The sequence below is a fragment of the Glycine soja genome, unplaced genomic scaffold (assembly GCF_004193775.1).
Source record: "Glycine soja cultivar W05 unplaced genomic scaffold, ASM419377v2 tig00106303_1_pilon, whole genome shotgun sequence".
In the NCBI taxonomy this organism is placed as follows: Eukaryota; Viridiplantae; Streptophyta; class Magnoliopsida; order Fabales; family Fabaceae; genus Glycine; species Glycine soja.
The window spans coordinates 18,248-31,655 of record NW_021144662.1 but is presented as its reverse complement, the minus strand read 5'-3'; the positions used below and the strand labels follow the sequence as shown (position 1 = coordinate 31,655).

Genomic DNA, 13,408 nt, shown 5'->3' with positions numbered 1-13,408 from the left:
AAGGGATGATTAATCGACTCAAATAGATGCTCATCATAAGCTTTTTTTTCCTCCTCTTCCTGTTCTATTGATCAAAAACATATGGAAACGCCACGCCAGTAGATTAAGTAGTGGAGTGCTCATCCAGGCTTTTCCACCCACCTTAGTAGTCCTAGGTTCCCAGGGTTAGAGTATTCCCTATTATAAGATAAGCCTACTCAGATCCGAACTAAACTAGTTGATTCTCTTTCGCCTATCGGCCGGCTTTAAGCAACCTTCGCATTTCCTGCTGAGATCCCAAGTCTCCAAGTGGGCCCTCTTGGCCACCCGCGACCTTGGCTTTTTAGAGAATCCCGCTCCTGTGTCGTGGGACTTGTAGCTCGGCAGTCCACCGGGTGGGTTTGTTTATCCTTCCAGTTTCGAGTGTCTTCTTGGATAGTTATAGCGGCCCATAGGCGCGAGATGTACCTTGTGGGGGGCGGCGGTCCACGGGACATAGTCCTTTCAGGCAGTGGCCGTTTAGTCCATGGTCCATTAGATGGTCGATGCAAGGCCAGAAATTGGAACACATTGATTCCGCTCGTTCCTGTCCTTCACTTCAGGGCCTGTCCCTCGGTGTGGTCAGTACTCCATACTGTCGGGCAGCGAAGCTTACACTTGTTAACTAATTATGACGGTTCGCCAGGGCCTCTTTCCTCCTCCCTTTTCTGCTCACTCGTAAGGGGTCCGGACCCCCACAAAGGTTAAGGAGTCGACTGAACATCTCAGCCATTGGCGGGAATTTCGCCCGCATCCGATCCCCAATTCTTGTTCACCCCGGATGATCGTGTTGGGTGAATTGTGACCTCGTACGATCGTGTCGGGTGAGCAACAGCCGCTTCGTCACAGTACTTACTTATGGGCTAACGGGTCACACTTTGGCCAAGTATCCTACAAAGAGACTCCCGAGAGCCAGAAGTATTAAAGGAATGGCCATAGGAATGGGCACATCATGACATCGTAAGATGTCTCGCCCGAATGAATTAGTTGGTACTAGAAATGTTAGAAAAAGTGAACGAAAAGAGTAATAAGAAGTGAAAAGGACAGAGACACTTCCCAACCAGAAAGCAAAATTCCGACTTATGGTATACTTAGTGTAAGCGAGCTCTAATATCACATCTTTGGAATAAAATCCAGTTAGAAAAGGAAATCCAATTAGAGATAAGCTGCCCATGAGCATCATGGCATAGGTAAAAGGGAACGAGGAGGCAAGCCCCCCCATCTTCCGCATATCTTGCTCATCCGACATGGCATGAATCACCGAACCTGCACTCAGGAATAGTAATGCTTAGAAAAAGGCGTGATTCATTAAGTGAAAGATGCTAACCGAATAGTTAGAGATGCCGCAAGCAAAGATCATATAGCCTAATTGACTGCAAGTTGAATAAGCAATGACCCTCTTTAGATCGTTCTGTAATATTCCAGTGGTTGCCGCAAGGAATGACGTCGTAGCTCCTGCAGAAGTAATAACAATCAAAGCCGTAGGTGGGTATTCAAATAAAGGGGAGCACCTTGCTATCACGCCCTGAGTTTATAGACGATGTCTTTATTAGAGAGGATCTATACATGGTATCTTATCTAACCAATCCGGGTAAGGGGCCTTCTTATTGGGACCCCCCGAAGAACTCCGCAGTACAACTAGCCGCAGCAATCACTGCCGGCTCAAGGATCTATATGTACAAGTATATTTCAAGAGAAGACTGCTTATATACAGACACCGACTCTATTGTCCTTGGTAATCCACTTCCGGAGGAAGATGTTTCCTCTTCTGTATTAGGTAAATTTAAATTAGAAGATAAGATCTTGGAGGGATTCTTTTTAGCACCTAAATGCTATAGCTATACCACAGAAGAGTCAGATGGCAATAAGAAGGTCTATAAGTACAAGGGACCGGGTAGAAATGTTATAACTCCAGAATGGTATAAAGAACAGTACGCCGACCCTTCCCGAAGTCTGATAAAGAAGGTAACTTATCAATTTCGACCCAATTGGAAAGAACTCTCGGTTAAAAACAAAGAGAGTACAACCACTCTTGGAAAGAAGGTAACTTATACATTTTAAAATTTTTTGAAACATTAAATTATTTTTTCATATATCTTCATATAATAAATATTAATTTTTTATTCTTATTTAATTATATATTTTTAATACATTAAGTACATTTATTTTTAGTTATTTTTTCATTCTTTATAAAGTAGTACAAAGATTTTGAGAAAAATAATTAATATGACAAAAGAATCACCACTTCATTCACTTGTCATTCTCTTTGCTGATAATCAATACTTCATTCCATTCTTGTTATGATCCTTGGTTTTAGACTTGTCTCTTGCTTCACTTTCTCGCTTTTCCTTTTCTCCATTTCCCAGTTCTCCCATTACGGATACCAACCCTCAAATTCATTGAAATAAATAGTGTTATTGAGAGTGAGACATCTTAACATAAATCTTAGTATTTGACATTTTGCGTGTTATTTTTGTTTCATCCCAAATTTCACATATACCAACCCAAGTCTTTTTTGCCTTTTCACCCGAACTTTCATTCACCTCCATTTCAATGAGCAAGTATACCAGGTAATACTTTCCTCTTTATCATTTTTTCCAATGCTTAGGTGATCACTACTTGCTACTCTTCCTAACTATACTTGTTGTGTGGATCTCTTGCATGTGGCATTTCCAAATCCCATTATTATCACAACATATGAGTTTCTAGCATTAGCGGGACCTAAACCACCGTTTTGAATTTTGTAATTAGGTGATTGTTTTTGTTTTTATTTTTTCTTATTCTTGTATTATAAATTTAGGTATTTGTGACTCTTATTTTATTTATTATGTGAGTCTTCTTTATATATGTGTGTGTATGTATTATTTCTCTTCTATTCATAAATTGTAATATCCACATACAACACAACTTATGACACTAAGGTTGATAAGAATGTTATTTTCCTCTATGATTTTGTTGATTTTTGCCATGGAATCGCACCCTATTAAAGAGCAAAGTTCCATGAGAAACTTAACACCCTTTGTGTGACTCAGTTTTGGATTGTGGAGCCAATTTTATTTGCACTCAATCCTTTCAAAGATGTCCATATTTATGGAAACAATTATATCTTGTTTTATAGGCCAATATTTATGAATAATTCACATTTTATGTTATAGTTGCAAAAAAAAAAAATTCTCTACTTCTTTTATATAAAATATGATTCATCTCTTTATATGACTTTGAGATCAATATGGGATATTTGAAGATATTATTTTTACTCAGGGTGTAGGTTATTCAAGATGAATTTTGTCCTCTGAGCATAGTGCTACTACAAGTTTTTTAGCAAGTTATATATTTTCACCCCATGATTTTGGCAATATCAACCTTTTATAAGTTGCCTACCTATTTTTCATCTTTTTATCTTTTATGAAACTTAAATTTTGATTTATTAGATTTGTTGTTGAAATGTGATGCTTTATTATAGTATTAGGTTGATCATGATAGTCTTTATCCACTGTATGTATTGATATGTTTGCCAATTGATTAAATGTGTGTTGTTTACCTTCTGAAATGAAAGCATTTATAAAAATCATGGGAAAAAAATTTAAATTGTTGCATTCATTATACCTTGTCGACAACTTTAATAGGAGATCTCTACTTGTCATCAATGACAATGTTTCCTTCATAGGCCACGTCATATATACCAATGGAGGCCAAAATGGAATGCACAAACATATATAATTCTTTGTAAATTAGTATTGTGTCTAGTTGTTAGCACCCACGATATCGAACTAAATGTGAGTAATCTAATTAAATGATTTGAATCAAATCTTGTTTGTGTGAAAAATATTGTGAAATTTTATTTCAATAATGTAATTTGACATAATATGATATATATATATATATATAAATATACAGAAAGAGAGAGAGAGAGAGAAAGAAAGAGAAAGAGAGAGAAAGAGAGAGAGAGAGAGAGAGAGAGAGAGAAAGAGAGAGAGAGAGATCATGATGCACACACAAACACATAACATTTAATATGAGTAACCTGGAGCTGCTTGTAGCAAATTTAATACTCATTTTTTAAAATAAATATCACTATACTTATTGAAACCATTTCCATAAGTCGCTTGTATTACGTAATGTATGATTATGTTATATTTCCTCATTCCACTGCGCATAAGGAACGTAGATACTTTATAAATGACATAAGTTCATCATGTTTTTGTAATTTTTGTTAAAATGTTAAGGTTGCTTTTCTTGACTTTACAGGTTTGAGTCACAGTGATGGCTAGAAAAATCCTATGATGTGTTAGATCCGAATGGCTTAAAAAATTATCGTGCAGTTCAGGTGTATTCCCTTCCTTTGTGTTTCACTTTAAGCATATCTTGCAATCGCCATAGTGTAAGCTTTTAATTCTCATATTTGCATTTCTCTCACGCTATTTGGTGTGAAATTTTAATTTATACTCATTGTGTTTTGAATACTAAAAGTATTTTAATGGTGGCAAATGACATTTTATGAGTAGAAAATGAAAGTTCCAGATAGGTTAAGTTCTTAATTGATCTAGAGAGTTGATCGATTGGAATCCAAACCAATTTGAAAAGTGAAATTTTTAGATCCATTCTAATTAGTTCTCTAAACTGATTTAGAAAATTGATTTTTTACATCGGTTTTGTAAAGAACCAAGATAAAAACAATCACTTTAGATCAATTTCAAAACACATTTAAAAACTTTTGAATTTATATATTAATTGACTTAAATTTGCAAAGTTAATTGATTGTAACTTGAGAATAGAAAGTGGGTTCACATGATTGTTTTAACAAAACTTGGGCTAGCATTCAGGACCCTTGCATCTGGCTTTGTTATTGAAATTGCAGTTGTTGAAATTGTAGCCACACATTTTTCGCATAAGACGTTTGATGATCCATATTCACTTAAACACAATGCAAGACCTGTGCAGCTTAGGCACCATAGGATCTGCCAAGTTTAAAATGGTAGTGAGAAGTTGAAGCATTTGGGATAAGTTGGAGAGGCAGATAAGAGAGAATGAGTCACAAAAACATAAAGTGGGAGAGAGAAAAAACAAATTATGAGTTAAAGTACCCCTCCCTAGCTAGCTAGGATCAATGTCTCTCTTGGACCTAGGGTCTATGTTTTCATTTTAATTGGACTAATACGAGGCCTAATTAGGATTATGGTTTCTAGGATTAGGGTATTTGTGTAATTTAGTCCCTTTGGGTCACCAATAACACTTAAACTAGTTTTTAAATTAGGGACATCTCTAATTAATTTTTAAAGGTTCAATTTATTTTAATTGAATTTTAATAAAAAAAATCTATTAAATTCCTTAGTCCTATAATTTATTTTTGACTTATAAGTCATTTTCACAATCAATGAAATGAATTAAGCTATAAAAAGAATTAACTAAATAAATTGGACTTAGTTATCTTTAATCATCTTAATTAAATTTTTAAATCACTAATTACCTTAAAACATTCAATTTCACTAATTAAAGTCCGTAGAAACTCATTAGCAAGCTATTTGTGCAATCAAAACTCTAATTTTCTATCTAGTAAAAAGTTCAACATATTTACCACAATATCACTAATGAGTTGACCAAATCTCTTACCTTTGACTATTTGATCAAGTGAGTTTATCTTTAACTTTTCAAATTTTGAACTTTCCTCCATAACTTTTAAATTTACACCATCATGGCTTTTGTTGTGGCTTAGGTATGAAGTTTGATTGTTTAGCCATCTCATGAGTGATATTATTGGACAAACTATTTTCCTCTCTTGAATCAACTACGATTCTTCTATTGCATATATAACAACTTCTTAGTTTTTACACCCAACGTGCATAAGCCATAAAGTTAATCTAATAATTTAGCATGCATTGTTTCAATTCCCTTTCTAGTGATCGACTGATTCACTTTAGGACACACACATGAGATTATTTCTAGGCCTAGAGTCGTACATGGTAACATGTCTCATTGACCAAAGGCTTATATAATGATATCTTTATTGTCTCCTATTATTCTTATTTTAATTATTTTGTCATGGATACCTTTTTATATATTATTCAACTTTCTTAATTTTAATAACCCAAATGCAGTTATATAATTATGTTATTTCATGAGCTTTGTATTTATTTAATATGTGAGAAAGATGCATGTATTTTTTCATGTCACTAGTAATGTATTATGGTATCTAGATAAACATCTCATTTTTCTTGTTTTACGTTGTGATGGATACTTTTATATTATGTCATGCTAGAAATAGTGATAGAGTTACTTGAATAACCCAAATATGTTCCATTTCCATTGAAACACATTTGGGATATTCATGTAACTCTATCACTATTTCTAGCATGACATAATATAAAAGTATCCATGACAACGTAAAACAAGAAAAATGAGATGTTTATATAGATACCATAATACATTACTAGTGACATGAAAAAATACATGCATATTTCTCACATATTAAATAAATACAAAACTCATGAAATAACATAATTATATAACTGCATAGTGGTATTTAATCACAATAGTTCTTCTACAATGCCATAAAGAGTCATGTTAGCACTAATAGTGTGAAATAGAGAATGTCTTTTGTAGATCCATCACTTGATATTGCGAAAGGAGTATAACGAGGCAATAGTCACGATATTTGATTCTAGGCAATTCATGAATGTTGGATGGGTTGTTTGCATGGAAAATTCTTTCTTTCCTAATTATAAGGATCAATTAGTTCTTTGCCAAATGATAAGAGATGTTTAAGATTATTGGACTTGTCGAGAGACGCTCTGTTTCGAATTAGTTGTAGTTGAATGACCTTTTATAGCATTGCTGAAGAGTTAGTGATTCAATGCCCACTAGGGAATTACATAGTTAAGTTTTTCCATGAGTTTACTATCTATTTAATATGTAAGAAATATGTATTTTTTAAGTTACCACAAATGTTACTTATTATGATATTTAGTGTACTTCATATTTTACTTTGTCATGGATACTTTTGTATTGTTCAACTATCTTTTGAATAACCCAAATGTTCCTATTTTCATGGAAAAGGAACTTGGACATCTGGGTTGTTTAAAAGAAAGTTGAATAATACATGAGTATCCATGACAAAGTATAATAGCGAGGTCATCTAGATATTAAAAGATAGACCTTTAGTAAATGAGATTGAAGTTACCATGTTGGATTCTAAGCCAAGAAATGGTGTCATTTGTAGGTCTATATATCACTTGATATTAATAGTGGCTTAGAATGAGATGCTATTTTAAATGTTCGATTATAGGCCATTGGTCAAACTTGGAATGACAATTTGAATGGGAACTCTCTTGTCTAATAACGTGGATAGTTAGTTCTTCACCAAATGATAAGGGATGTTTAACACTTTGTAGACTTGTCCATACATGTTATCTTTTGCACTAGTTGTACTAGAACTTATAGCCTGGTGTTAGAATAATAATTTATTTAATGACCACTATGCAATTATAATTAGGTTGTTTCCATGAGTTTGTTATCTATTTATTTATATAGTATATTTATAAAATGTTATTATATTATTGTTTAAAATTTTCAAAATGCAAATGATATTATACTAAAGTACATTTTATTATTTATAAAATGTTATTTGTTTTTATAAATATAGTTATGAAAAAGACAATTCTTTTTCTTTTGAAAATATAATACAAAAGCATGGATTAAATTTTTATTCTTTTGTAATACGCTTTCATACAAAAGACAAGTAGATATTTGTTTTATAAGCGAATTACTTTTGATAATTATTTTATTAAAATATATATTAAAATTTAAACATTTAAAACTAACTTCTAAACAATTTTGTTTAAACTCCTATGTCTTATCTAGTTATGATAACAATTTATCACAATGAATGAATGAGGCTTAAGTGGAAGAGCTAATGATGTCTCCTATTGTGGAAAATGATTTAAATAAAAAGTTTAAATATATTTTTAGTCATTGCAATTTTACATTTTTTTTATTTTGTCCTTGCAAAATTGCTTATTTGTTTTGAGTTCTTGAAAATTACGTTCATTTTATTTTTAGTCCTTAAAACACTTTAGATAACACTTTTGATATTGAAAAAGTGCTATCTAAAACCCTATAAAGGCCAAAAGCAAAATAAACATAATTTGCAATGATTAAAAATTAAAATAATAATAATAATTTTATAAGACAAAAAATTAAATTGTAACCACTAAAAGATATTTAAGCCTAAATAAAACAATTTTGAAATGAATGACTCATATGCCCTGTTCTCGTATTAATTACTTTTGCAAATTGTACTGTAACCACTAAAAGATACTTAAGATTATTATAGTGCTTGTGCATCAATCTTCTAATCTTCTGGTTGCATTATTTTGATGATGACTTGATGTCTTTTACAATTTTTGTGCTTTTGAATTTCTTGTAAATGTTTTTTATAAGTTAGAAATTATCTGCAATAAGACAAGTTTTTTTCTTCTAAAAAAACTGAAAGGGGAAGAAAATTCTATAAAAGAAAAGTAGTTATGTATATGTGATTGGTTTGGTAAAATTCTTATCCCTTGCATTAATATGGTGGATGATATCTAAATATTAGTTTTAATGATACCAGACAAAAGTATAAGACCTTTGTATTACAATAAGTTAGGCATTAATGGCTTTTCTATGTAGTACATATTGTCTAATACAATTCAAAGCTCTGATTTAAAAATAGTTGTTTCATTAAAACTGATTATATGCAAGCAAAATAGATATGAGAATGATAATTAAAACATTATTACATCATTGAACATTGCATTGTACCATGAAATATGTAAGATGGTGCATATAAGAATGATATACATCAATATTTATCGAATGATCTATGAGTGCTACTCAATACTTGAAAGACAAAGCATGTGGATGTGCCAATTAACTTGTCCATCACGTGAATTGTATTAGACGATTTGTACTACATAGAAAAGTCATCGGTGCCTAACCTATTGTAATAGTCACAATATTTTAAATTTTTAAACTCCCTTGAAAATTTTATGTCATGTGCTTTCACTAAAGAATACTTTTATGCTTAAGTATCTTTCTAAATGATGCAACATGAATCACATTAAGCTTTTTACAAAGAAAAAAAAATAATTATGGATTAAGATAAAATTGCATTAACAATATTTACCAATTATATCTCTCTTGCAACTTCATTTTCTAAATTTCTCCCTTCTCCATCTCTAACGTTCTCTTTCGAACCCTCCATATTCCTTCATTATAGATACCAACCATTGAAATTATTGAAATAAGCCTTGCATTATAGAGGAAAATGACTTTTAACATAAATCCAAAATTCTCATCCTCCTCTTCCCTAGACCCCAAAATTCATATGGGTCAATCCAAGCCATGTGTCCTTTTTGCCTTGCTTGTCACATCTTGATGATGAGTACATTGATGTGGTAATGCTTTCACTTTCATGATACTTCCAACTCGTCACATATTCTTTTATTTTTCTGCCTTCTTTATATGGTAAATGTTAAATGTTTAAATATATTTAAAACTTTAAATCCTCCTATTCATTTTTATACTTTCTTTATGATAAATATTAAATTATTACAATATTTTCATAAAATTAAATACTACTGCCTTTTGTTTTAATATTTTTTTTAGAGTACATAGATTTTGAGAAAGATTTATAAGATGACATAAGAATCACCGCTTCATTCACTTCCCCATTCTCACATTCTCTCTGATCAAATCCTTCATTTCCTTCCATATTTGATACCAACCCTCAAGATTGTTGAAATAAACCTTGCATTATACATTGGGCCATCTTAACATCAATCCTAGAGTTTCAAAATTTGTATATTCTTCTTCTCTTGACCCCAAATTCCACATGGGTCAATGCAAGCCCTATGTCCTTTCAACCAAACCTTCATTCACCCCCAATTTGACGAGTATGTGGTTACACTTGCACTTTCATCACTCTTCCAACTCGACTCATTTTTCTACTTTCTTAATTATATGATAACTAATAAATACTTTAATAAATATTCTCAAAACATCAATTTCTCCTTTCATTTTTCTTCTTTCTTTATATGATAACTATTGAATACATTAAATATATTTTTTGTTCATATATGCATTAACTATATCTAATACATTAAATGCATTTATAATAATTTTTTATAAAGTTGTTGAGAGATTTCAATAAAGATTTATAATATGGCAAAAGAATCGTTGTTTGCCAACAATCATCACCTCATTCATTTCTTTGCGAACTCTGTTCAGTAGTACAAATAATACATTTTATAATAACTTTTTCCATCAGTTATATGAGAACAAATCTGAAAAAATTGAGGTGACATTTTTCGGCAAATTGACCCCAGGGGTCACTTTTACAAACTTTTTTTGGAATTGGGTCTTTTTTGAAAGTAATTATCAAGGGGGACTTTTTTTCAAAACTTTTCACCATTACGGTAAGCAAGTCCATAAGAATATTTTCTTTCCTTTATATGTAATTATTTAAAATTAATTTGATTATTATGTTATTAAAAAGGAAAGAAAATAAATTACATAATAAATGAGACTTAATTACATAATAATCACTAACAAAAAGAAAGCCAGGACCTAGAATTAACTCGAAATATCTTGAGAGCAAATCCATAAGAATATTTTCCTTTTTAATTACATAATAATAGAGATGGATACTAATTTTCTTTCCTTTTAAATTACATAATAACCCAAAATGGAGTGTGTGTTATATGTTTCGGGTTAATTCTAAGTTCTGCCTTTCTTTTTTGTTAGTCATTATTATGTAATTAACTCTCGTTTATTATGTAATTTATTTTCTTTCCTTTTTAATTACATAATAATCAAATTAATTTTAAATAATTACATAATAAATGTGAGTTAATATTTTTTCTTTCCATTTATGTCTAGGAAAATTATTTCTCATTTATTATGTTAATATTTTAATTTTAGTATATATTTTTTCTTTCCTTTTTAAAATCCTCTTTAATCTTAGTATGTATTTTTTTCCAGTTTTGCCACTGCATGCGCTCCACGTCAATCGCAAAACTCTCACGCCTATTTCGCCAATACCACTGGCAAAACCCACTGCTGCCATGACGTGATGGGTGCTTGTTTCGCCAACCCCAATGGCGAAATGCATGCCTGTTTTGCCAATCCCACTGGCGAAATGCCATGCTGTCCCTACCACGTGATGTTTCGCTTATAGTAATGGCGGAAAGCTTTGAAAACATATCCCCTTGGTAATTACTTTCAAAACAGACCCTGTTTCAGAAAAAGTTTGTAAAAGTGACACCCTAGGTCAATTTGCCGACATTTTTTGTAACCATAGGAAATGTTTTTAGATTGGTTGGTTTCAGATTTGTCTCGCCACTTCACTTTCTCACTTTTTCCTTTTTTTCATCCCCGATGTTCTCTCTAAAACTTTCTTTTTACCTGCATTTTTTATGCCTATCCCCAAACTTATTAAAATAAGTGTTGCATTACTAAAAGTGAGACATCGTACCATAGATCCTAGAATGTCAAAATTTGCATGTTCCGTTTACTCAACCCAAAATTAAATTCTTTCAACTCATTTGTTTAGATCCATTTTGATGAGGAAATCGAAGAGGTGACCCTTTCACTTTCATCATTCTTTCAATTCAACTCATTTTTTTCTTTGACTTTTCTACTTTTATTATATGATAAATATTAAATGCTTTAAATATTTTTCAGAACATTAAATTCTTCTATTAATTTTTCTTCTTTCTTTATATCATAAATATTGAGTTTATTGATTATTTTTATTCATACATGGATTAAATATTTATTATTCATAAATGCATTGGATATTTGTATTGCATTGAATGCATTTATTTTTTATTCCATTAAATGCATTTATTTTTTAATTAAATTAATATATTTTTATAAAGTAGTGCGGAGATTTCAAGAAATATTTATAAGATGACATAAGAATCACTACTTCATTCACTTTTTCATCTGTCCACCGATTTTGCTAACTTTGCTAGTTTTAGATCTGTCATGCCATTACACTTCTTCACTTCCCCCTTCTACATCTACATTCTCTTTAAAACCCTACACTTATCTCTATTTATCATACAAACCTAAAATATTGAAATAAGTGTTACAATACTAAGACTGAGGCACATTAAAATAGATCCTATAATTTTTAAGTTTTCATCTTCCTCTTCTCTCTATGCCAAATTCCATATGGATCAACCAAACCCCATGTCCTTATCGCCTAAACCTTCGTCTGCCTCCACTTTGGTGAGTATATCGACGAGGTATCCTTTACAATTTCATCATTCTTTCAACTCGACTAATTTCTTTCATTTTTAGACTTTCTTTATATGATAAATATTAAATACTTTAAAAATTTTTGAAACATTAAATTATTTTTTCATATATCTTCATATAATAAATATTAATTTTTTATTCTTATTTAATTATATATTTTTAATACATTAAGTACATTTATTTTTAGTTATTTTTTCATTCTTTATAAAGTAGTACAAAGATTTTGAGAAAAATAATTAATATGACAAAAGAATCACCACTTCATTCACTTGTCATTCTCTTTGCTGATAATCAATACTTCATTCCATTCTTGTTATGATCCTTGGTTTTAGACTTGTCTCTTGCTTCACTTTCTCGCTTTTCCTTTTCTCCATTTCCCAGTTCTCCCATTACGGATACCAACCCTCAAATTCATTGAAATAAATAGTGTTATTGAGAGTGAGACATCTTAACATAAATCTTAGTATTTGACATTTTGCGTGTTATTTTTGTTTCATCCCAAATTTCACATATACCAACCCAAGTCTTTTTTGCCTTTTCACCCGAACTTTCATTCACCTCCATTTCAATGAGCAAGTATACCAGGTAATACTTTCCTCTTTATCATTTTTTCCAATGCTTAGGTGATCACTACTTGCTACTCTTCCTAACTATACTTGTTGTGTGGATCTCTTGCATGTGGCATTTCCAAATCCCATTATTATCACAACATATGAGTTTCTAGCATTAGCGGGACCTAAACCACCGTTTTGAATTTTGTAATTAGGTGATTGTTTTTGTTTTTATTTTTTCTTATTCTTGTATTATAAATTTAGGTATTTGTGACTCTTATTTTATTTATTATGTGAGTCTTCTTTATATATGTTGTGTATGTATTATTTCTCTTCTATTCATAAATTGTAATATCCACATACAACACAACTTATGACACTAAGGTTGATAAGAATGTTATTTTCCTCTATGATTTTGTTGATTTTTGCCATGGAATCGCACCCTATTAAAGAGCAAAGTTCCATGAGAAACTTAACACCCTTTGTGTGACTCAGTTTTGGATTGTGGAGCCAATTTTATTTGCACTCAATCCTTTCAA

General features: G+C 31.2%; 1 pseudogene; it reads right to left on the bottom strand.

The window, feature by feature from the left end:
- Positions 1–332: 332 nt before the first annotated feature.
- LOC114404761 lies at positions 333–12,708 on the bottom strand (annotated as a pseudogene).
- Positions 12,709–13,408: the final 700 nt, after the last annotated feature.